Raw genomic sequence first — 26,886 nt, forward strand, 5'->3', positions numbered from 1 at the left:
TTGGAGATGTTAGATTTGCCTGCCTGGCCAGCGCCCCTTCCACCACGAGTGTAAATGACTGTCCCTTATGGTAGCACACTGTTCCGCGGTGCAAGTAGACTCAGTTCTGACAAGACTGGTTTGAACTCGCCCGCGTGGCCAGCAACGCTCACGGGGTTGTCCCCAAGAATATCGAGCATCAACTGAGGATTAGAGCCTGCTCGTGCCCCCCATTAACGACGTGGGGAGTGGCGGGGCTCACAAAAAGAGAAGCACAGGACCCCGAGTAAAGAACAGACTCAGTGAATCACAGCACAATAAAGAGAAACATGGGCAATCAAGACACTAAACAACCCAAACTTACTTTTGAGAATAGGCACAACACTCATCAAGGGGACCCGGAGACTCAGACAAACCCAATGGACAGTAAGGCTGCGCAGGATAGCAATATCAAAGAACTACTGATTGACGTGCAATCTAGCCTGAAAAATATTGACTCCAAACTAGATGCATTCACGGGCAGGCTCGACCACATGAAACACAGGGTGGACAAGCACGAAGACCAGCTTGACCAGGCTGAGGCACGTATTTCTGATACTGTAGATACTCAGGCAGAAACTAAACAACACTTTGCATGGATAAAGTGCTGGAATTAATTAAGGCAAAAAAGGAAGACTTGGAATCCAGAGTGCGGTGCAACAATCTCGGCATAACTGGTATCCCAGATTCCACCGCCATCCCCACCACAATGGAGGCCTTTGTCAAATCTCATCTATGAGAACTCTTTGTGGAAGCAGTCTCACCCCTGTTCATAGAGGAGCGCACGCACCGCTCTCTTGGGACCCGGCCGCCCCCGGGGGCTCCCACAAGACCCATCATAGCTCGACTATTGAACTATAGGGACAGAGACACTATACTATGTCTAGCATGCGAAAAGCAACAATTAATACACCAGGGTAATCGCATTCCTATCTACCTGGATTTCACCATCACAGTGCAGAACTCCAGAAGAGAGTTTGGCCCCGCTAAGAAATGCTCCAACAGGCTAAAATTCCATATGCTCTGTTATATCCCACCAAACTCCGTATTATGAAAAAAGAATCCCTGCACTTCTTCACTGATGCCAGAGAAGCCCTTCGGTTCGCCAAGAAACTAGTCCACAATCAACAACCCTCAGGGGTCTCACCTGCGGACCCAGGTGAGGCCTCGTTGTAAGCAATCGACTGAACTTTCGAAGGGATGGAGGAGTACAAAAGAAACAGAATGGAACAACTGGCATGGTGGCCCCATGTGAAACACCACAGATAAGTGCACGGGAATGACTTTGATTTGAGGTTAGTTACCGCATGGGACCATTTAGCCTTTCACCCCCTGTTATGTATGGTACTGTAATATCAAGTTATGCCCATCCGATCATCCACCTTGCATAGTGGGGGGGAGCCCTGGCCCTGCTCTCAAACCAGGGATGTTTCCCATGATGCTTGTACTTTTTAGTTTGAGAGATTTGGGTGGGAGGAGGACTAATCTACTCAACCAAGTTCAGGAGTTGGTGGGGAGGGGGGAGAAGGGGATATGGAACCAATGCATAGGTTATTATGCAGAGTTAAGTTTGTTAAATGTCGTGGTACTCACAATGTTGAAACAGGTTAGAATAAGTCACAAATCCCTTTTGGATCTTCACCAAAGTTCCACTCCGTCAAGAATACACTTCTCCACCTTGCAAGATGTCTATAAAATGCCTAACTTGGAACATAACGGGCATAAATGATTATCGTAAATCCAGATTGGTCCATGCTAACATTACCCCCACTACATAGATATTTGCTTCCTACAAGAACTTCATCTAACTTACCAAACAGCCCGCGCTTGCAAGCCAGATGGTACAGTGAGCCATACACTTCATTGTACTCAAACTATGCTAGAGGGTTGGCTATTCTCATACGAAAAGGGCTCCCATGGCATCTTGGCAAGGTCACGGTAGACAAAGAGGACAGGTATGTCATAGCCACTGGCACACTGTATAAACAACCCCTCACTTTGGTAGCAGTTTATGGCCCTAAAACAGATAACCCTGGGGTATTCACCGACCTTTGGCAATTGGTTAATGGGCTAAGGCATGGTGTACAAATCTGTGGAGGAGATTTTAATGTCGTATTGGACGACAGACAGGATAGAGCTGGTTACGCGTGGCGCCCACACCCCAAGGCTGCTGACATTATTAGCACACTTATGTTGGATCATAATCTCTTAAATATCTGGAGGTGGTCTCGTCAAGGACAACGGGAAGGCACTTGTTTTACTGCACCACATGGCTCATGGTCCAGAATTGATTATTGGCTCCTCTTGCAGGAAATTAAACTTTGGGATCCTAAGGCTACGCACATTGCCCCTCATGCTTTCGGACCACGCACCGGTCATGCTAGAATTTCACATACCCAAGACCATCCCAGGTGTCTTTACTTGGCATCTCCCCTGGGGGGGCGCTTCGAGACACTGTGTTTAAAGAAGAGATACGGGCTGAAATACTAGCCTATTTTACCATAAACCGCACAACAGACTCCTCCCCCTCCACAATTTGGGAGGGATTCAAAGCGGTGATACAGGGGCATGCATATCCAACCCAACAGGTATTCTCAAGTCAATACGCTCTCAATTGTCCACACTTGCACATAAGTTAAGAGTATTGGGGGGAATACCATAGATCAAACCATCCCGACACCCTAGCTAAAATCAGAGAGAACATTTCTGAATATAACGTCGAAGTAGAGCATGAAATAAAATACTTAAATAGAGATGCACAAGCACGTTGATACGGCGAGGGGGATAGGCCCGGAAAGACACTCGCAGGCATCCCCAGGCACACACGCTCTCCAACATACATATTATAACTAGAAGACGTCGAGAAAGAATTACAGTACAAGCCCCCAGCTATATTAGACAAAATGACGAACTTCTACGCCACAGTATATACATCACCACCTAGTGGAGGCACCGAGCTTCTCACAGACTATCTTGATACACTGTAGTTGGTCTGGCTAGAGGACTCACATTGAGAGTTTGTGGATATGCCCCTCACAATAGAGGAAATACTACAAACCATTAACTCACTCCCTAGCGACAAAGCACCAGGACTTGACAGCTTCACAGCCACCTTTTATAAGGAATACGCGGATCTCCTGGCCCCACACCTGCTAGCAATGTATGAAGACTTTCTTCAGAACGGCGGGCTCCCCCCAAGCTACGGGAAGCAGTCATTACGTCACTGCTAAAGCCTGATGAACCACCCCATGAATGTGACTCCTACAGACCTCGTTCACTCGTTAATATAGATAATAAAATCTCAGCCAAAATCATTGGCAATCGTATTATGCCACTTCTTCCCAAAATGATCAGGCCAGACCTAGCCGGGTTTATACCGGGACACTCCACTGCGCATAACCTGAGAACACTATTTGCAGTGGTGCATCACCTAGACCCAGAAGTCCAAGCAATTGGAGCCCTATTAGACTCCACTAAGGCGTTTGACTTCCTGGCATCGGATTATTGACTCACACTGTTAAAGCAATTAGGCTTTAGCAACACCTTTCTTAGATATATAAAACATTTATGCACCCTCCCCATGGCCTGGATACGTCTGAACAGGCTCCAATCTGAACCAATTACTATAACATTCGGCACCAGACAAGATTGCCCACTCTCGCACCTCCTATTCACCATCGCCATGGAGCCACTAGCCGCGAGTCTCAGACATCATGCACAACGTGGCATAGGCTTCACCTCGAGAGGACTGATAATCTCGCTCTATGCGGATGACATAACTCTCTATATATGTAAGCCGCACGAACACCTGGCCCCAATTATCCACGAGATGCTCCGGTTTGATGGATTAACCAGGATAAACATTAATTGGAACAAATTTATGTTACTCCCTCTTACCCATACCACATCCTCATTTCACACTGAATATCCACTGACCTCGGCCACAGGCCTAGTGTGCTACCTAGGCATTTGGGTGAGTCGTGATGTCCAGAAACTATGGGCCGCGAACTACGGCTGTCCTATCGACTGGCTCGAGAGAAGGATCCCGATCTCGCCAAAACTCCCATTATCCCTAACCGGTCACATAGCTATTGCCAAGATGGTTATTTTACCTAAGTTCCTTTGTCTATTTCAAAATAGCCCAATGCCACTCACAAGCACATTTCTCTGACGACTCCGGTCTAATTTGATATCTCGTTCCTGGGCCGGCAAACAACCGCAAATTTCCTGGGAGGTTCTCACCCTGCCTCTTGCACGGGCAGGACTATGTGCACCTGATCTGGCGCTCTAAGCCCTTTGCTCACAAGCTCAATTCCTACATTTCTGGATACACCTACCCCATTCCAACCCCACGTAACTATCGAGCAAGACCACACTGTCCCACTTCCTATAAATACCACTCTTTACGCTCCATACAAAGTTCCATGCGGTGAAATAAACACTGTAAAATGTGTCTGATGGGCCTGGGAGGGAATTTTTAAAAAAGTAGGCCTCTCACAAATATATGCCCCATCTATTCCTCGCTTCGACAACCCAATGATGCCTCCTTTTCAAGAGGCTGGCGCCCAAAGAAGGGCGCAATGACTCCACCTTTGTAAATTCTCATACATTTATCCAGATGAGGGGTTCATCCAAGCGGCCCTCTTGCAGACATACACCAGGGGAGCACAACAGACATACTATTATACTACCAAATCAGGGCCACGTGCTGTGAGCAAACTCCTACCTTCCCAGCGTAGCCTCAGGCTCTGCCCATCTTGGAACAAATGATCAACACACCCTCCACTCGGAAATTAATCACACGATTGTACACTGGTGTCCAAAAACACACGCCCAGGATGGAACTACGGGCTAGGCTGCGCTGGGAAACAGACCTGGGCCCAGACTTCACAGAAACACACTGGGAATACTGTTGCAGTCAATTGGATGGTCTATCCCCAAACTACAGGCACAGGCTGATACACTTTATTTTCTTACATCGCCTGTATCGTACTCCCCTGCAATTACACTGACTTGGGATGTAAGACACAGAGAGTTGCCCTAGATACAGAACTCTCGGACAGATTTCCTTCACTTGGCGTGGGCTTCCCCCGGAGTCTTGAGTTATTGGTCGGCAGTATTCCAGGCCATGATTGAATTTTGTATAGAGTGCACACCGCTGCTGGGCCTCCTGGGATATGTGAAAGAGGTGCCTCCCGCAAGCCATAAACTAGTGGCCATACTTCTGATCTTGGCAAAACGTAGAGTAGCTATGGTGTGGGGCAGATGCCGAACACCTAGGGAAAAGGACTGGCTCCTGGATGCGGTTTATTGCAGCGACCAACTGTCTCATTACTGGGATATTATGCTGCAAAAATCTCGCCCTAAAGACATCTGGGAACCCTTGCGTGAATATTTAAAGTCTAAAAAAAGTGAAAAGTTGGGTTGGCACGAACCTGGGTATGTCACATATAAAGAGATTGGGACTGGTGTAGACCATTGTAAGCTTGTTTAGATATCATTCTCCTATTCTTTTTCTCATGTTCACTGTCTTTGATTTTATTCCTTTCTTCGTATAAATTCCGTTTTCTCACTTAGGTGCTAAACTTGCTAGGAGGGGTTTAGCCAGCTTAGCACCCCTATCTTAGATCATTTTGTATTCTATAGTCATAGAGGAGGAGTGATGGTTATTACTGTCCTTTGCTTTGATTGCACGTGTATGTCACAATCTGTGTTAACTTCCATTTTACGGGTATTGTTTTCAGAATGATTTAGAATGTTCCAATATGGCGTCCATTTTTTTATACCTTTAGGCGTTACATTGTACGCTGAGTCCGTTGTCGATTTTGGATAAGTCAGTTTCATTTCGGATGGCGGAGTTCGCGGAAGTTATCACATTGTGTTTGTAACCGTCAGAAACACTCTTTAGGTGTGCGGATTCAAGATAGATATGTGCACTGCGGTTTGTGGTGATACATTAGGTAGACATTGGATATTGTTTAATGTGAGAGGCAGAGTAAAATGTTGTGCCATATCTTGTTTATCGCAGATTTAGCGTACGTGAGATTGGTTTGGCTTTACAGAGACAGCGCACTGCTCAAAGACAGCAGGCCAGTGCATTAAAGTAGTTATGCGAAGTATTGCTACCCACTAGTGGTTTGCTCATAATCTTATCACGATTAATTTTTCATTATCAATTACAGCGAGACGTGGACGGACCATTATAGTGAGTTTGCAGGAGTTGTTGGTCTTTGTGAGTCGCACATTTTTACATTCTCATTAGAGGTGAATGGAAGCACGCGGGGTTTTACTAAGAAAGAACGGGCATGGTAGCTGTAGCGGTCTAGTTGTTGGCCGCTCGGGTTGGACAACCCGGAACCGTACATAAACAATGTTTCACCTTCTGGCCAGGCGTGGCCAGGAGGCTTTAAATAAAGGGACCGGAGTCGCTCGTGACTTCCGGTCCACACCAGCAACCCAAGTGTCCTTGTGGTTTCATTGTATTGCCATTGCTGCATGCCTGTAACCCCCCCCCCCTGGTCGTGGACCCCAACACTGGCGACGAGGGTGGCGGCGATCAAAACCTCTCACCTCTGCTGCCTGCTTGTGCTCGCCGAGGTCCCTGGTCCGGCTGCACCGGTGCTCGACGTCGCGTGGAGCCGCGTCGCTAGCTGAGCGGCGTGTGTGGCGCTGCCCACGGGCAGTCGAAAGCGTGCCCTGTGTCCGCGCTGTCACTGCAGCGACGATCGAGGCTGCACCAATCCAGTCGGCGCCCCTACGACGCCCGCAGAGAGTCCTGACGCGCGCAAGAGCCTGACATCCTCCGAGGGGAGCGCGCATGCGCTGAGGATCCTGCACCGGCATTGTGAAGCGCGTCGGAAAAGGCGGAACCCCCAGTGGTGCTCACGCGCTGCATCGGAGGCTGCAAACAAGCATTGGCAAAGGCAAGTGATCCCTGTCAGCTGTATGGGACTATTATAAGGCTGCAGGAGGGCCCACCAGAGCCCAATAAGTGGGGGAGCAACTGCCAGTGCAGTGAGTATACCTGCAAGGCTGCAGCCAGCGCACCAGCTGAGGCATTACCCCTGGCCAACGAGACAATCTACCGTTAGCGAAGCTAATGCCAGTGTCCAAGAGAGCATGAATTTCAGCCTGTTTGGGGGCAGCGCATCCACAAATCAGTAGAGAAGAAGAGGGGGAAGCATTAAATAGCAAGGCCACATCACCCACAAGCACGTGCATAGACTCACAAGCATTGAGGATCGCAAGCAAACTGGAAGGGGGCATCACCAGGCACAACGATGACAGACCAAGCAGCGGCAGCCCCACTACAAGCAGCAGCGGCAGTCCCAGCCACGCCGGTGCATTCTCAGGTTAGTGCGCTACCGCCGTTCAGCAAACTAATTGATCCCGCCACGGCATCTCCCAGGTGGAACGTGTGGGTTGGGCGGCTGGACAATTATTTCACCGCCACCAGAGAAACGGATGGCGCCGTCAAGAGATCACTGCTGCTGCACTTCGCAGGGGATGAGATATAAAAACTATTCAAGCATTTACCAAACACAGGGGCCCCCACGGATTACGACGCAGCAGTAAGGGCACTTAATGCCCATTTTGACCCGCAATTAAACCCCGATTATGAACGGTTCAAGTTGCGGCAGGCCCGGCAAAGAGAAGGAGAATCGATGGATGCATTTCACGCACGCTTGAGGGAGTTGGTCAGCACTTGCACGGAAGATGACCCAGTCAAAGAAGTGGGCGCGCAACTCATCCAAGGGTGCAGAAACAAAACGTTGAGGACGCTCATCCTCCGACAACCCTGGATCTCGCTAGAAGACATGCTTGTCCTAGCACGGTCACACGACCTGTCCGAGGTCCGGTCCACGGCGATGGAAGCGGCACTCATGCCCACAGCAAGTCCAGCAGTGGCCATTAAGACAGAACGGGTGGATGCAGCGTATGCCCCAGGGCGTGGCAGCAGGGGGCAGTGGCCCACAAGAAGACCGCATCAGTCGCAGTGTGGATACTGCGGAAAAGAAGAGCACGCCTCGAACGAGTGCCCTGCCCGAGGGAAGACCTGCTCGAAGTGCGGGATTCCGAACCATTTCTCCAGTGTATGCCGAGGGGGCATGCGGGGCAGAGGGAATGCTGGACGATGGTCCCTGACGAAAGCAGTGAGACACCTCTCGCTTGAAGAACCTGACGCGGCACGGACACTGAAGGGGTCCCCACAACACAGAGCATACCTTGAAGACTCGTCTACTGATGAAGAAGAAGAGTGCCTACTCATATCGTTCGCAAGCGACCTAAAACGGAGGCAGCGTACTCAACCGACGTGTGCAATTGAGATTGCAGGATCTCCCGTCACGGCCCTGATTGACACCGGAGCGTCGGTCAATGTGATGGGGAGCCAGCATTATAAGAAGTTAAACCCGAGACCCCAACTCACACCGTCCAAGGTAAAAATCCTCACGTACGGGAGTCAGACGCCCCTGCCGCTAAAAGGAAAAATGACGGTGCAAGTGAAGTCGGGAAATCACGAAGTGACCACTACGTTCCACGTGGTCGATAGAGAAGCGAACATCCTCGTGGGCAGTCACACCGCGGAAGACCTAAGCCTGGTAACCTTTGCAAATGCGGTGAGAATACTACAGACAGAAGATATCCTGGAACTTTTCCCACAACTGTTCAAAGGGAGCATGAAACGACCTCCGGTGCGACTACACATTGACCCGTCGGTGAAGCCTGTGGCCCTAAGGCACAGACGCATCCCATTCCATTTACGACCGTTAGGGGAGCAAGAGCATATCAAACTGGAACAACAAGGGGTGATAGAAAAGGTAACCGGACCAACCCCCTGGGTGTCGCCCATGGTAATTGCTGAGAAGCCGAAACAGCCGGGGCAAATCAGGCTCTGTATAGACATGCGCATGCCCAACCAGGCAATCCGACGGGAGAGACATTTGATGCCAACCGTGGATGACATCCTGACGGATCTAAATGGGTCCCGGTGGTTTTCTAAACTAGACCTCAACTCAGGGTACCACCAGTTAAGGTTGGCAGAGGAAAGCAGGTACATAACTACCTTTTCAACACACCTGGGGCTCAGACGGTATAAGAGACTAAACTTCGAAATATCATCAGCCGCCGAGATATTCCAAAACGCAGTCCGGGAAATCCTGTCGGGACTCCAAGGGGTCTTAAATATCAGCGATGACATCCTCATTCACTCAGCAACTCTGGAAGACCATCACCGGCGGCATAGAGCCACCCTCCACTGCCTCGCGGAGCACGGCGTGACGCTCCATAAAGACAAGTGTCAATTCTTCCAAAAGACTATCGAATTCTTTGGATACGTTTTCAGCCAGGAAGGTGTCAAAGTGGATCCCCGGAAGTCACAAGCAATGCAACTAGCTCCAGCCCCCACAACGGCGTCAGAAGTTCGAAGCTTCCTAGGCATGGCAACATATTGCGGAAGGTTTATACCCAACCTCGCAACAGTCGCCGAGCCGTTGCGAAATCTAACCAAAAAGGACAGCGAGTGGAAGTGGGGCCTGGAAGAACAGGAAGCCTTCAGCAAGATGAAGTCTACGTTGTTAGAAAAGACCACCACGGCCTATTTTGACACAAAGCGACCAACGGAGCTAATCGTAGACGCTAGCCCCGTCGGCCTTGGAGCGCTGCTGGCCCAGGAGACAAGTCCAGGGACATGGGTCCCACTAGCGTTCGCCAGCAAATCACTGACAGCGACGGAGACCAGGTACTCCCAAATTGAACGGGAAAGCTGGCCATCAAATGGGCCTGCAACCATTTTCATCTATATCTGAGTGGACACCCTTTTCGGGTGGTAACGGTTTACCAGCCCCTCGTCCCGCTGTTCAAAGGGAAGGCACCCCACCCCCCACCACGGATCGAACGGTGGGTGATCCAGCTTCAACACTACCAATTTGATCTGGTATACAGGCCGGGGGCCAAAAATCCGGCGGACTTCTTGTCCCGACACCCAGCCGTAGCCCCAGAGGAAACCCACGACCAAGAACAACGGACGGAAGAGTTCGTCAGCATGGTCACTCAGTGGGCGTGCCCAAAAGCCCTGACCGTGCCAGAAATTGAGTCACATACCCAGTCTGACAAGGTCCTTAAGAAGGTGCTGGAAGCAATACGAAAAGGCTCGTGGGCTGGGTTTTTCCAGGACATCAGTGGTTGGACCGAAACAGACCGAGCTCGCCTCGGGAAGGTGTGGCGAGTACATGAAGAACTAAGCGCCGCGGTTAGCGGGGTGGTGTTACGAGGGTCGCGCATCGTCATGCCCCAGACACTCCAGGATCAGTTGACGGCCCTAGCCCATGAGGGCCATCAAGGTACTAGACGGATGAAAGCAAGGCTGCGGGAGAAGGTCTGGTTCCCAAATCTCGAAGAGGCGTAGAAGAGTTCGTACGCAGGTGCCGGGCATGTCAACTGATCGGGGGCTCGGAAGCTCCAGCTCCGGTGATCACAGTGGAGCCTGCCCCGTCGCCCTGGTCATGGGTCAGTCTCGATTTCGGAAGCTTCCCCGATGGACGAGTGACCGCCGTGCTGATAGACGGATACACGAAGTACCCCGTGGTGGAAGTGTTACCCTCGACCGCATTCGACCACCTCCTACCCATGCTGGACAAGACATTCGCGCTCTTTGGACTGCCGCACGTTGTCAAGACAGACAATGGACCCCCATTCCAAGGGCACGAGTTCCGAGACTTTCTGGCGCGCCTAGGCGTCAGACATCACAGGATCACGCCGCAGTGGCCCCAAGCCAACGGGGAGGCCGAAAGGTTCATGCGGACGCTGAACAAAGTGTTGCGCATTTCGGTAGCTGAACAGTCCCGGAAGTCGCGCTTCAGAGGTTCCTGCGGGTGTATCGAAGCACTCCACACTGCACCACGCAAAGATCCCCGTGGTCACTGATGGCTAGCGGGACAGAGGCGAGACAACATTCCCGTAGCGGACAACTGGGAACCTGAACCCTATGACCCGGCAGGTACACAAGCAAGGAGGCTAGCTAACAATGAAAGAGCGAGCAGAAGGAGGAGAGCGCAAGTTTGGCCGATAACACCAGGGTTCACCGTTCTTGTGAGAAATCGTCGTAGCGGAGGGAAGGTCCGCACTCCATACGAGCCAGGGCTGTGGATAGTCAAAGGCGTGAAGGGCACGGCGATAACAACCGAGAAAGATGGAGAAGTCATCACTCGAAATATATCATGGTTCCAAAAGGTGCCTGACTCCGGAACAGAGAAACCAATGGTCGAGGAGGTCCCCTGCAGAGGCCAGGGTCAGCTAGGTGGAAGCCAGAGCGCGACCAGTAGCCCAAGCAGGAACGTAGTGAGTCAAGAAAGTACACCGGATCTGAGACCGGAAGACAGGTCACCGGTAGAAGAGCCAGCGAACCTAAGATGTGACAGCCAGCCACATCGGTACAACCTACGACCCCATCCGAAGCCCAACCAAAGCCTCAATGACTATGTATGTTAATTTTATGTTGATTTCTCGTACTGATTTGGGATGGGATGTAGCGGTCTAGTTGTTGGCCGCTCGGGTTGGACGTAGACCCCAACCCGGAACCGTACATCAACAATGTATCACCTTCTGGCCAGAAGACTTTAAATAAAGGGACCGGAGTCGCTCGTGACTTCCGGTCCACACCAGCAACCCAAGTGTCCGTGTGGTTTCATTGTATTGCCATTGCTGCATGCCTGTAACGCCCCCCCCCCCCCCCCGGTCGTGGACCCCAACAGTAGCGAGGGAAGCTTTGGTATTCCTTTCTACTTTCTATATTATCTCACACAGCGTCACTGAACTTTCCTTCCTTCATTATGGTTTCAATATTTTTGTCTTTTGAATGATTTTGGTAAGGGTAACTTAAATTGATTCGGCAGCACCAATGGCAGTGTGTTAAAACTAAGAGTTAATGTCCCTACGCATTGCAAATATCTGATTTAGAATTTATGCTTTTGTTATTCATAGACCGAAGCCCCTGAAGAAGGGCCAAGGGGCCCGAAATGCATTGAGCATGCTACATCTTTGTATCATCTGCATCAAAAAGAAGTCTCTGTCAACAACAGATTAAAAAGTTTCATTGAAACATTTGTATTTGTTTTATGTGAATAATTTTCATGATTATGTTTATATGATTCATTGATGTTTTATTTGTCAGTTTCATGAATAGTTGGATAAACTTCAAAATGTATGTATTTTTGTCAGGACGACAAGCAGCAACGCAGTGCTATAGTGCTCAGTGGTCAAGTGTAAGTACTTGAAATAAGATGCCAAATTACAGTACCACATTATGGATCATAAAAAGGAACTGCCTGCAGTGTAATATTTGTGTCCATATGTTACTGCTGTTTGGCTTGTATTTATCGTTCATAAACAGAAAGCCTTTATTATAAGGGTGAGCGCTCTAAGGAAATGTAAGTTCAGACTGCACTACTGACAGTGGTTCCTTATAAAAATGTGAACACATGTTTGCAAAGATTAACAATATGAGGCCACCTACAATGCTCCCAGAATGCTCTCTGATTAGATGCAGATACATGCAAAAACATGAAAGCATGTTTAATGATCCTCTGCTTTCAAAATAAAATGTTCATAAAAAAAATGCAACTGGGAAAAAACGTTTTCCTAAACTACTGTGAGATTTTAGGTACCATTTCTTTGAGGCTTCATTTAGTAAAATGTGTTGATGCATTCTAGTATTTCCCAAAAATATTCATAATGGAAAATCAGAGTAAGCAGTTTCAATAAAAGTATGGGAAACATGAAAAGAAACAAGCATTGGCAAAGTCAATGGTCATGACATTGATGGGCAGCCTTTTGGGTTTGTCAATGCGGGTGTTATTTTGACATGGTTTTTATAAAACTTTGTTGTGTGAGCATCCGGGCCCATCATTATAACAAACATTGGCAAAAGCAAAAATATTTTTGGTCTCAAAACCACACATTCCCACACTAGTTCCTGGCACTGGAAAAAACTACTTTGCTCCTTGTAAAAGCAGACTGCTGTAACTCACAGAGATGTCCGCCTGTGGATTGAGAGAGAGGCATAGAATTTTAATAAAAACAAAAGGTCTTGGTTACCGTCAGACCTAAATAGGGACTCAATTCTTAATCAAAGTCACAAAAGTGTACCCATGGTATAAGTTCTTGCATTAGTGCAGATTTACGTCATTCATGAATTCACAAGAATTTACAGAAATAGGTCAGGAAATAGTACTCCTAGAAAATATTTGTGAACTGCATTTTAGCATTAGCAAATATGCATGTGTAAATTTGCTCATGCGAAAATCTGTTGAGCGGTAACAAGTTTACATTCCCACCAACCACTTTTCTCGCCAACCCTCGAAGAAGTTATACTTTTGCCCTAGTCCAGAGTAAATTTCCAACCTTCCTCTATATGGTAACAATTTAGAGAGGAGCTGAAGAATACACATAAAACATGCAAGTTAGGTTTGCACAGACTCAAAAGGGTGTTCCAACTGTGGGGAACTATAACGTACCGCTACCTCCAGCCCCAGTATGTAGACCTCCGAAAAGGTGGCAAAATAAGGAAATTGCTAGCATTCAAACCCTACTATGGTATAAGCTCTGACATAATCAGAGAGGCTATTATCTGAGCTCCTATATAATGAGATTGCTGCCATTATTTGTCATCACACTACATAGCACCAAAGGGACAAGTGGATTTTGTTACAGGACAAGTAGATTTATAAAGCAACCTGTCCCATGACAAGTAGATATTTTATTAAATTCCACACCCCTGTACATAAGTACATGGAAAGTATATATGTATAGGAAAGGTCATATATCTAGATTTAAGTTGTATTTAATAAATTCAGACTTTCAAGTGTTGCTTTACTTTAAGCTTATTTATTTGATTTCATAATGTATTTCTTTTTAAATTTAATAGTGAAGCAATTGTAGATAAATAGTTAGGATAAAAAATTACTAATTTATGCAGTGACCTATATACATGTTAAACATAAAATAACATACTCATAAGTAGTATGTACATTTCCTAAGCAGAACTAACAAATCTCTATATATTTATAGACATAATTATTGTACTCATTTATACAAAGGGACATACATATCTAGGAACACATAAATAATCCAAATAAATGCTTATATACATAGGGTTATGCTGTATATTTATGTTTGAGTATGGTAGTTATCTGGGGAGAACCAACTCTGTGGTCTTACAAAGATAAGGTAGTTATCCATGGACCTTATGTTTGGGGGTAAAGAATTCCATAATTTGGCTGCTTGAACAAAGAATGATGTGCCACCTTTGTTTTTTTTCTTGTATGGTGGGATTTTGAGGGGAGGTGCCAATCTAGAGCAAATGTTCCTTTATTGAATGTATTTGGAGATTTTATTCCTGATGAAGAGCGGCCCGGTTCCATGTATCGCTTTGTGGGTGAAACAAAGCAGCTTAAATGTGGATCTTCTGGCAACCGGTAACCAATGTAGGGCCTTCAAAGCAGGGGAGTTGTGAGCTTGTGGCTTTGTATGTAAGAGTAGTCTGGCAGCAGAGTTCTGAATCCGTTGTAGTCTTTTCATAGATGGTAAAGATGATCTGTGGTAGAGGCTATTGGGGTAATCAAGGTTAGACAGAACAAGAGAGATGGTAGCCTGGACCTTGTGTGGAAATTCAGGTGAGGGAAGATGCGTCACAGAGTTTTTATAGTAAAGAAGCTTGATCTTGCTAGTTTGTCCACTTGGGCATTCATCGATAGCTTGGAGTCCATGGTAATTCTGAGGTTTCTTACTTCCTTTGATAATTTAAGCGGTATTCCCAGATTGTCAGGCTAGGCGGTGAGTGGGTCATAATTTTTCCAGTCACCAGTGGCATGACACAGGCCCACAGAGACCCCACAATGCGGGGAGACCACAAGCTCCAGCGGGCCCCCTCAGCCCAGTACTCTGGTTGGAGAGCTCCTGATAGTGTCTGGAGTGGGCCCCTCTAAGTACCTCGCATGGGGGCAAGTTTTGTTACGCCAATGCCACTCGCCACAAGTGAGTATTTCCATTTTGGAAGCATTCAATTTGAGATGGCTCCATGTCATCCACTGATCAACCGCTGTGAGGCAATTGAAAATTTGTGAGTTTCCAATGTCTATTTGGGGCTTTCTGGTTTAAGGAGTATTAGTGTGTCATCTGCATAATTATAGAGGAGAAATTCATCAAACAGTGCCGGTAATGACTTAATGTAGATGTTAAAAAGCATGGGTGAGATGATAGAGCCTTGAGGGACGCCTGCTTTTGTGAAGTATGGTTTAGATGAGATCACATTAGTTCTATTTTGAAGGTAGGATGGGATCCAGTTGAGAGCAGTCCCCTCGCAGAGTCTTTGTATTACAGTGTCATGGTTCACTGTATCAAAGGTAGCTGAGAGGTCCAAGAGAAGTAGTGCAGCAATCCTGTTCTGGTCAACAGTGTTCTTAAGGTCATCCCAGAAGGCAATGAGGGCAGATTCTGTGCCTCTTCCGGATGGAATCCTATTTGGAAAGTCAGAAAATATGGATTTATCTTTGTTATATGGCCCTTAGGGACATTGTCTACATTGTTAAGTTAGAATGAGCTTTGCTGCCATGATGCTGCTTTTGCGCACGTTACTACATTACTTTATTTTTGCAAGACTCTGTTTATACCATTCACATGAGAACTGTCTGCTTTTCACGTTTTCTGCTGAGTTCCTGAAGTTTTGTCTGAAGACGATGTGCAAGGTCGAAAAACAATGCTCCTTGTTATTCTGTTCTGGTCAGTCCCTAGCACCTAGACACAACATGCTAAACACAGCTGCAATGCTGGAGACTCGTGCTTTGATATAACGGGGATGCATGTTGTTTTAACGCACACTTGGGGAGAACCCTTTCCATGGAGAAGAGCTACGCTGTTCCTATGATGTAAACCTTGCATCTAGGCTTCAAGGTATGGGGTCTGCTGTCAAAGCTCAGAGATCTTTCTTTATATAAATAAACTTCTTCCAGCCAAGGGGAGGGTGGTTAAGCCTTATAGTCCTTTTTCCACTGTCTTTATAAAATGACTTCCCCTTTTGTATTCTATGGCATTGTAACAATGCTAACTGTTTTGAGTTTATGCATTTTGCTGCTGGTAGTGGCTCGTATACTGTATTGTAGAGCACGATAGTTAAAATAAACATTTTGAACTATTACAGTGACTCTGCCAAATCCTTATTGTGGACAAGTGCGAGTGAGCGAGCGAAAGGGTATGTCTTGCTACCGCGATTGCTGAGAGTGTTGTGTTCTGGTTTGTCTAATCATTTGTAGCTCTGTGGTTTTTAGAGGAGAACGAACAAGACACTATAGCTAGCCGGATTTGAGATTTTGGGTACTAAGGTTTTAGGTTGGTACACCCCTATACATCAAGGTCTTGTTTTCCTGCGCATAGTTCTGTGTAGGTGCAGAATCCCCACAACATCTTCAATGAACTGTGACATCTGGACAAATACTGCTCTTTCTATCAGTTTGCCCAGAAAAGGTCTATTTGTAATTGGTGAGTATGTGGTGGGGGTAAGCGGGTCCATGTTTGTTTTCTTTAGTAATGGGCGTATGTATGACTTTTTCTGGTCTTCTGGAAATATTTCAGTAGTTAAGGAATTGTGATTCTTTTAACTGGTGTGGCAGTAGAGGTAGTCAAAATAATTTTCTTGAAGGTTTGTGATAGACATGAGTCAGAAGCACTGCATGCAGGCCTGCTTACTGTGACCAGATCCATAAAATCATAGTGTGATATTCGTTGGAAGTAATGCAGAGGCTGTGTTATTCTACTCTTGGGGGGTTTTTGGAAAGAAGTTGGTGCTGGTGGTTTTTCTTTGTTTTAAATAGGAGTCCAACGTATCTGCTTTGGGTGTATAATAATTTGCAAATTTGTCGGTGAACTCCTGAGTAATGAGATGATTTACTTCTAGCCAAGTTGGTTTACGAAATTCAGTGAGAAGTTTATAGAATTCTATAGTTGCATATTTAGCATTTTGAATTCTGTCAGAATAGTATCTTTTCTTAGCTTTTTTTATGGCTGACTTGTATGATCTGTTAAGTTTCTGTAGGTGAAGTTTGTCTTGTTTTGGCGTTTGTTTTGAGTCAGATGCATTGCAGCTTTCTAATTTGCTGTTTTATCTCTTTTAGCTTTGTATTTCTCCATGGTGCCTGTTTTCCTTTGTTCTGTTGTGTTGTTCTTAGTGGTATTTGGATATCAAAAGCTTCCTGTAGCCACTCATAGCTTTTGAACGGAATTTAGTGTGCCTGGATCTGTATTGGATGTTAGCTGTGTTTCTAAGTGATGAAAATATACTTTGCTCTACGGACGATAGGTGGATGCATTTAAGATGGTTTTAGGTGTGTTGCTTGATGTTGGAAAGCAAGCAATTGGTGGTCTGACCATGTTCTAGAGTCATCATTTGAAAGGTAACAAATTCTGGATTTGAAAAAATTACATCTAGAATGTGTCCAGCGATGTGTGTGGGCTTATGGATGATCTGATGCAGGGTTAGTGCATCTAGGCCAGTGATGATTCTTTTTGGATGGGGCATATTGGGTTTGTCAAACCAAATGTTTAGGTCACCAAGAATGCATAGGTTGGAGTGTAGTGTTATCAGGCTTGAAACTGTGTCTTGAAGTGTGTCTGGGAATGTTGAATTGCTAGGAGGAGGTCTGTAAAGGAGTAGGAAGTTGCAGTAGGAAAATTATATAAGGTTGCAGCTGGTGAAGAGGGCCTCTTACCTTGTAGGGAGAAGTCGTCAGTTTTTTTTTTTTTAAATGTTTTTTTATTTTCCTTTTTCTTATGAACCAAAGGGAACCGAGGTCCACATTGACACAGCGTTAAGCCTACAACCCATTTAGGGCCGGCCACGTTTCATCCAAGGCTATTTAAAAAATATATGGAGGCATCATAAGACAATTTAAAACACAGCATGCCGCCTACAACCCCTGGTGGGCCGGCCGCGTAACAAAACATATATGGCTTGGAGTCCATGGTAATTCTGAGGTTTCTTACTTCCTTTGATAATTTAAGCGGTATTCCCAGATTGTCAGGCTAGGCGGTGAGTGGGTCATAATTTTTCCAGTCACCAGTGGCATAACACAGGCCCACAGAGACCCCACAGTGCGGGGAGACCGCAAGCTCCAGCGGGCCCCCTCAGCCCAGTACTCTGGTTGGAGAGCTCCTGATAGTGTCTGGAGTGGGCCCCTCTAAGTACCTCGCATGGGGGCACCCCCAAGTTTTGTTACGCCAATGCCACTCGCCACAAGTGAGTATTTCCATTTTGGAAGCATTCAATTTGAGATGGCTCCATGTCATCCACTGATCAACCGCTGTGAGGCAATTGAACATTTGTGAGTTTTCAATGTCTATTTGGGGCTTTCTGGTTTAAGGAGTATTAGTGTGTCATCTGCATAATTATAGAGGAGAAATTCATCAAACAGTGCCGGTAATGACTTAATGTAGATGTTAAAAAGCATGGGTGAGATGATAGAGCCTTGAGGGACGCCAGCTTTTGTGAAGTATGGTTTAGATGAGATCACATTAGTTCTATTTTGAAGGTAGGATGTGATCCAGTTGAGAGCAGTCCCCTCGCAGAGTCTTTGTATTAGAGTGTCATGGTTCACTGTATCAAAGGTAGCTGAGAGGTCCAAGAGAAGTAGTGCAGCAATCCTGTTCTGGTCAACAGTGTTCTTAAGGTCATCCCAGAAGGCAATGAGGGCAGATTCTGTGCCTCTTCCGCATGGAATCCTATTTGGAAAGTCAGAAAATATGGATTTATCTTTGTTATATGGCCCTTAGGGACATTGTCTACATTGCTAAGTTAGAATGAGCTTTGCTGCCATGATGCTGCTTTTGCGCACGTTACTACATTACTTTATTTTTGCAAGACTCTGTTTATACCATTCACATGAGAACTGTCTGCTTTTCACGTTTTCTGCTGAGTTCCTGAAGTTTTGTCTGAACACGATGTGCAAGGTCAAAAAACAATGCTCCTTGTTATTCTGTTCTGGTCAGTCCCTAGCACCTAGACACAACATGCTAAACACAGCTGCAATGCTGGAGACTCGTGCTTTGATATAACGGGGATGCATGTTGTTTTAACGCACACTTGGGGAGAACCCTTTCCATGGAGAAGAGCTACGCTGTTCCTATGATGTAAACCTTGCATCTAGGCTTCAAGGTATGGGGTCTGCTGTCAAAGCTCAGAGATCTTTCTTTATATAAATAAACTTCTTCCAGCCAAGGGGAGGGTGGTTAAGCCTTATAGTCCTTTTTCCACTGTCTTTATAAAATGACTTCCCCTTTTGTATTCTATGGCATTGTAACAATGCTAACTGTTTTGAGTTTATGCATTTTGCTGCTGGTAGTGGCTCGTATACTGTATTGTAGAGCACGATAGTTAAAATAAACATTTTGAACTATTACAGTGACTCTGCCAAATTCTTATTGTGGACAAGTGCGAGTGAGCGAGCGAAAGGGTATGTCTTGCTACCGCGATTGCTGAGAGTGTTGTGTTCTGGGTTGTCTAATCATATGTAGCTCTGTGGTTTTTAGAGGAGAACGAACAAGACACTATAGCTAGCCGGATTTGGGATTTTGGGTACTAAGGTTTTAGGTTGGTACACCCCTATACATCAAGGTCTTGTTTTCCTGCGCATAGTTCTGTGTGGGTGCAGAATCCCCACAACATCTTCAATGAACTGTGACATCTGGACAAATACTGCTCTTTCTATCAGTTTGCCCAGAAAAGGTCTATTTGTAATTGGTGAGTATGTGGTGGGGGTAAGCGGGTCCACGTTTGTTTTCTTTAGTAATGGGCGTATTTATGACTTTTTCTGGTCTTCTGGAAATATTTCAGTAGTTTAGGAATTGTGATTCTTTTTACTGGTTGGCAGTAGAGGTAGTTAAAATAATTTTCTTGAAGGTTTGTGATAGACATGAGTCAGAAGCGCTGCCTGCAGGCCTGCTTACTGTGACCAGATCCATAAAATCATAGTGTGATATTCGTTGGAAGTAATGCAGAGGCTGTGTTATTCTACTCTTGGGGGGTTTTTGGAAAGAAGTTGGTGCTGGTGGTTTTTCTTAGTTTTAAATAGGAGTCCAACGTATCTGCTTTGGGTGTATAATAATTTGCCAATTTGTCGGTGAACTCCTGAGTAATGAGATGATTTACTTCTTTACGAAATTCAGTGAGAAGTTTATAGAATTCTATAGTTGCATATTTAGCATTTTGAATTCTGTCAGAATAGTATCTTTTCTTAGCTTTTTTTATGGCTGACTTGTATGATCTGTTAAGTTTCTGTAGGTGAAGTTTGTCTTGTTTTGGTGTTTGTTTTGAGTCAGATGCATTGCAGCTTTCTAATTTGCTGTTTTATCTCTTTTAGCTTTGTATTTCTCCATGGTGCCTGTTTTCCTTTGTTCTGCTGTGTTGTTCTTAGGGGTATTTGGATATCAAAAGCTTCCTGTAGCCACTCATAGCTTTTGAACGGAATTTAGTGTGCCTGGATCTGTATTGGATGTTAGCTGTGTTTCTAAGTGATGAAAATGTACTTTGCTCTACAGACGATAGGTGGATGCATTTAAGATGGTTTTAGGTGTGTTGCTTGATGTTGGAAAGCAAGCAATTGGTGGTCTGACCATGTTCTAGAGTCATCATTTGAAAGGTAACAAATTCTGGATTTGAAAAAATTACATCTAGGATGTGTCCAGCGATGTGTGTGGGCTTATGGATGATCTGATGCAGGGTTAGTGCATCTAGGCCAGTGATGATTCTTTTTGGATGGGGCATATTGGGTTTGTCAAACCAAATGTTTAGGTCGCCAAGAATGCATAGGTTGGAGTGTAGTGTTATCAGGCTTGAAACTGTGTCTTGAAGTGTGTCTGGGAATGTTGAATTGCTAGGAGGAGGTCTGTAAAGGAGTAGGAAGTTGCAGTAGGAAAATTATATAAGGTTGCAGCTGGTGAAGAGGGCCTCTTACCTTGTAGGGAGAAGTCGTCAGTTTTTTTTTTTTTTTAATGTTTTTTTATTTCCCTTTTTCTTATGAACCAAAGGGAACCGAGGTCCACATTGACACAGCGTTAAGCCTACAACCCATTTAGGGCCGGCCACGTTTCATCCAAGGCTATTTAAAAAATATATGGAGGCATCATAAGACAATTTAAAACACAGCATACCGCCTACAACCCCTGGTGGGCCGGCCGCGTAACAAAACATATATGGCAGTATTAGAGTGTTATGTGAAGTGTCGGGACCTTTTCAATACAACAACAAGAACAATAAGAACTCGGGCGAGGGGTCCGTCCAATGCGGATAGTAGATACTAGACAGAAAAAGGCCAGAAGGAAGAAGGGAAAAGAGAGAGGAAATGGACAGTATCAAAAGCGGCTAGGCAGACGGACGGGAATACGTACGCAGCGGCACATGGTGTTAGGAGTGCTTGTCTTGGGGCTTGCCATATGGGATGCCTCCCAAGACTGAGCTGATTACGCAAGGAGCCTTTTGGGATCTGACGGAAGTATGGCATCTTCAAAAAGTCGTAACGCTCTAAGCTTGGAGGGTAAGTAACGCGCATGTTCTGTTTTACTGAGGTACTGGATTAGGGGTCGCCAAACAGCAGTGAAGCATGTGTCACGTGATTGTAATCACGCTGTAAAAAGTTCCATAGTTATCACATGCCATAAGCGCGTGTACCAAGCAGCTATTGGGGGAGATTCCAGTTTTTTCCAGTACAACGCTTGTTCTGCTTGGGTTTTCGGATCAGATAGAACTCGCTCATCAGAGCCTCACTAACCCAGCCAGAACGTTACCCCCTCCCTAGAACCTATTTACAATCCTACAACCACATATATCTATCATCTAAGGACAGGGGATTCCTACTATGCATACCAAGATCTCACAATCGGCGGCCTCGCGATCCCATACGGATCCAGACCTTTCTGCCCATACGACAGTATCACAAGTGGCGGCCTCGCGGTCCCGTACGAACCCAGACCTCTCTGCCCATACGACAGTATCACAAGTGGCGGCCTCGCGGTCCCATACGAACCCAGACCTCTCTGCCCATACGACAGTATCAGCACAATCGGCGGCCTCGCGATCCCCTACGAATCCAGACCTCTCTGCCCATACGACAGTATTACAAGTGGTGGCCTCGCGGTCCCATACGAACCCAGACCTCTCTGCCCATACGACAGTATCACAAGTGGCGGCCTCGCGGTCCCATACGAACCCAGACCTCTCTGCCCATACGACAGTATCAGCACAATCGGCGGCCTCGCGATCCCCTACGAATCCAGACCTCTCTGCCCATACGACAGTATCACAAGTGGCGGCCTCGCGGTCCCATACGAACCCAGACCTCTCTGCCCATACGACAGTATCAGCACAATCGGCGGCCTCGCGATCCCCTACGAATCCAGACCTCTCTACCTAGACGGCAGTCTCATACGACAGTTCATCCTATGATCACCATAACATACAAAAAGGGAATCAGTCTCACTATTCATCAGATCACACAAGGATTGCCAGTTCGGGCATAGCCTGTTCTCAGGTTTGAGGGGCTCCTCTTTCCCTTATTCAGTTACCACTTACCTGATCAGGGTTAACATCTGTTCATGTAGCCGCAGCTGACTAGAAGAATAGGCTACCCTCTTATACAAGAACACGCAGCACATGTTGGTTCACTACAAACTGGATACTTTATTACTCATTGCATACACGATCACATAACATTACAATATGACACATAACCTGCAAAGAAAAGTGAAAGATTAAGTTGTACACTCTAATAAGAAAGGGTCGACATCACCTTAGTAGTATGTAGCCTGCACTCAGTGGTCATCTAGGCTCCCTTCTCGTCTGTGCCTCGGCTCGCCTGGAATCACCCTTCTCCGAGTCACTGGGACCTCTTCCTTATCGGCTACTCTCTCCTCTCTGGTTATTCTGTTAGGAAAGCATCTGTCTCTCAGTTCTTCTCCGCCTTCAAGATGGCGTCTGTCTTCCCTGGAATAAGTAGTAGCTTTACTGCTAACGGCTAGATGCCGCCTACGGACTGAACATGTAACTGCCTCCGACTTTCACTAATATAGAGGTGCATTTCCTCATGGAAAATTCCGGCCCGTAACCTGCCGCCCACCAAATTCTTGTACCTCCCCGTACCAAGGACACGTTCCCAGCCGGCCGGCCTGATGTAGTGTCTTCGGCATGAAGAAAAATACAATCCTTCGATAAGGGCCGGCCTGAACCGGTTCTCTCCAAGCGAATAACACCTCATAACTAAAACATTACTCTTGACCTAGAAGAATCCCAAGCTGCCGGAGCAGAAAGAAAGATGGAGTCTCTCCCGTTTGAGGCCTACCAGGCCTGAATTCAGCACGGCTCCATGAAATACCCTCACTACAGGACAGGTTATCCCTAATACTAACGAATCTATCCCCTAGGCTATGTGTGCAAGCCCTGATCTATGGGGGAGAGCACAGAATCATGTCGAAGTGCCTAGTAAATAGGCTCCATTCACTACTCTAGCCCTTAGGCTTGAATGGTAAGAGACTGAAGTCACATTCAATCACTTGTTAACACAAGAAGGCCAGGAAAATCGAGCAGAACAAACGCTATAGTTTGTTTAGCCGCCCCAAGCATATGAAGTGCTATAGTCCAATCGCTGCGGGTAAGTGCTTTCAGATTGATAGGCTTAAGGCCCAAAAGAATCATGGTGGCAGATTCAGGCAGCAGGAAAGCCAGTACCTCCTTGATATGGCTAAGGATTTCCTTCCAGAACACGGTCAAGAGCGGACATGCCCACCAGATGTGCATGAAATCCCCAGAAGCTTTCAAACATCTCCAACACAATGGGGACATGGTGGGGAACATTTTGTGCAGGCGAGTAGGCGTATAGTACCATTACGTCATGATTTTATATGCATTTTCCCTCTGCGGGATACTGCGATAGACCCTAGTCACATCTCGCCATAGGCTATGCCACTGTGCTGAAGTGATTTCCGTGGTTGACGTTGCTTGCCATTGGCGCTGATATGGGTGCGGAGTTAGGATTGGAGGGTGTTGTAGGATCTGGTATGTGCGACAGATAAGGTCCTTTGATTCATCAAAGGAACGGACCAGCCGTTCAAACGGGGTGAATGGACAGATAGCGGCCTGTTGCATCTCAGGTGAGGACACCCAATGTCGCAACTGCGCATATTGTAATCCCATGTTCATCGGGAGACCAAAGTCCTCCCGAGACCGGGCAAACGTCTTAAGCGTTCCCCCCTCATACAAATCGCCAATCGCCCTGCATCCCCCCTGTAGCCAATTAGCAAAGGCTTGTGGATGGAGGGCCAGAGGAAATGATGGATTACCTGAGATAGGAGTGTGAGGGGAGGGAAAAGTCATTAATCCCTTACGCACTGCAACCATGTCCCATATATCCAGAACAGTTTTGGTAGGCACTGCAATATATGCACTGTGTGAGCGCGCCGTACGATGGTGCCATGCAAGGTCCCATATGGAAAGTCCAGTTACCGTCCTGTCCATATGGAACCTCACCTTTTCGCTCTCAATGGCTATCCATTCCGACACAAAGCGGAGATGCGAGGCCCAATAATAGTCTAAGAGGTTAGGGCACACTAGTCCCCCTCTATCGCGCGGTGACATGAGGGTCTGGTGGGAGAATCGCGACCTGCATCCGCCCCAGATTAAGTGAATGAGATCTCGCTGGAGGCCTTGTATTTGGTGTTGCGGTACAGGGGTGGGGAGACAATGAAATAAGTATAATATTTTACGGAGTATTGACATACGGCATTTATCCTACCCAACCATGAAACCCCGCAAATCTTCCAAAACTGTCCTCCGGCATTATCGCCAATTTACCTGGGTCCATGTGTCCAAGGTGGGGGTCAATTGGAGTCCGAGGTACCTGATATGCTCCGTGGCCCATTGATAAGGAGCGAGCGTTTTCAAGATTGGTACCTCTTCTGTCGGGATCGTGAGATTCAGAGCCCAAGATTTGCCATGATTAATTTTGAGGCCCGAAGCTTGCTCAAAAGACTGAAGCAGAGCATGGAGCGTCGGAAAGGATGTATGTGGACGCGATAAGGTAAGGATGAGATCATCCGTGAAGAGCGCTACCTTGTTTTGCCGGCCACCAAGGGAAATCCCATGTATGTCCGGGTGCTGCCTGATCATCTCTGCTAGGGGCTCTACCACCAGGGCAAACAATAGAGGTGATAAGGGACAGCCCTGCCGTGTACCTCTAGATATTGAAAAAGGGTCTGTGAGTTGCCCATTAACTCGAACCCGGGCTTGCGGAGAGAGATAAGGGACCATGATCATAGAGATCATATTCCTGCCCAATCCGACCTTTTGCAGCACCACTCGGAGAAAGCCCCAATCCACTCGATCAAACGCCTTCTCTGCGTCCAGCGAGAGAAGGCAGGCTGGTATTTTCCAGTGCTGGGCTTTCCCCACCAGATGCGCCATTCTACGCACATTATCCGCCCCTTGCCTGTTGCGGATGAAGCCAACTTGATCCGGTTCCACAAGGCCAGGCATGTGGGGATCCAAGCGTCTGGCGAGCATTTTGGTGTAAATTTTGAGGTCCGTGTTCAACAAGGCAATGGGGCGATATGATGCACAAAGCATGGGGTCCTTACCCAGTTTGGGGATAAGGGCTATTTCAGCCATACCCATGGAGGGCGACGGCCCCTCCGTGCCCGAGAAGGAGTTATACAGCCGCAGAAGATGTGGTTGGAGTTGCGGTAGGAACATATGGTAAAAAACCAATGGCAGGCCATCTTGTCCCGGCATGTTCCCGAGAGGTAGATCCTGCAAAGCTGCCCGCAGTTCCTCCGCCGTGAGAGGGTCTTCTAATTATTTGGCATGATGTGGGTGGATTGGAATCCAGGGGCACTGGGATAAAATATCATCTATACGGGCTTGAGAGGGGGTTTCCGCCTTATAGAGGGCAGCGTAATAAGCCCTAAAGGCCTCGCATTTAGCTCGTTCCGTGGTGGGCCAGGTCCCATCTGGTGCTTGGATATTCGCTATGTGGGCCTTCGCCGCACGGGCCCTCAAGCGCCGCGCCAGCACTCTGCCCACCTTATCTCCCCCCTCAAAATATCGTTGTTTTAGGGTTAACAGGGACCGCTCTGCCTTATTAGTGCGTAGCGCGCGGAGCTGACCCCGGAGGTTAGCAAGTTGTCGCCGACTCGTGACCGAAGAATGACCCTGATCTTGTTGCTCTAGCGCCTTAATGTCCTTAGAAAGGCTATCCTCCAGGCGGCGGGCCTCCCGTGCCCGTGAAATCGCTAAGGATGTGATGTGACTGCGGATTGTAGCCTTAAATGCATCCCACACCACTTGAAAGGGAGTCTCAGGAAGGTCATTGCTCACAAAGTAGGAATCAATGGCGGTCCGTATGCTCTCCACATCTGCCGGATCACGCAAGACATGCAACGGCAAACGCCACCTCGGAGGGTGGGCAGGAGAGGCGGCCGGATCCTGCAGTAGGAGCTCCACATAGGCATGATCAGAGAGCGATATGTCAGACATAGACGTCCCTCATGTTATCGTGTGAGATGAATAAATAATCAATACGCAAGTACGAACGGTGGACGTGGGAGTGTTGATGGTGACCTCAGCTAGGCCTACCAGTGCAAGGGGTTCACCCTTCTCTGCACAGAGTCCTCAGACCAATAGGAAGAAGTTGGCACAGAAACTGGAATAGAAAATACAAAGTTTAATAAACCTCATGAGGTGGAACTACATTCACACAGCACCCTTCATTGTTGAGTGAAGTAGCACACTGAACAGAAGAAGCATGGTCCTTTTATACCCACACAGGGGCTGAAAAAGGA

The sequence above is a fragment of the Triturus cristatus genome, chromosome 12 (genome assembly GCF_964204655.1).
Source record: "Triturus cristatus chromosome 12, aTriCri1.1, whole genome shotgun sequence".
In the NCBI taxonomy this organism is placed as follows: domain Eukaryota; kingdom Metazoa; phylum Chordata; class Amphibia; order Caudata; family Salamandridae; genus Triturus; species Triturus cristatus.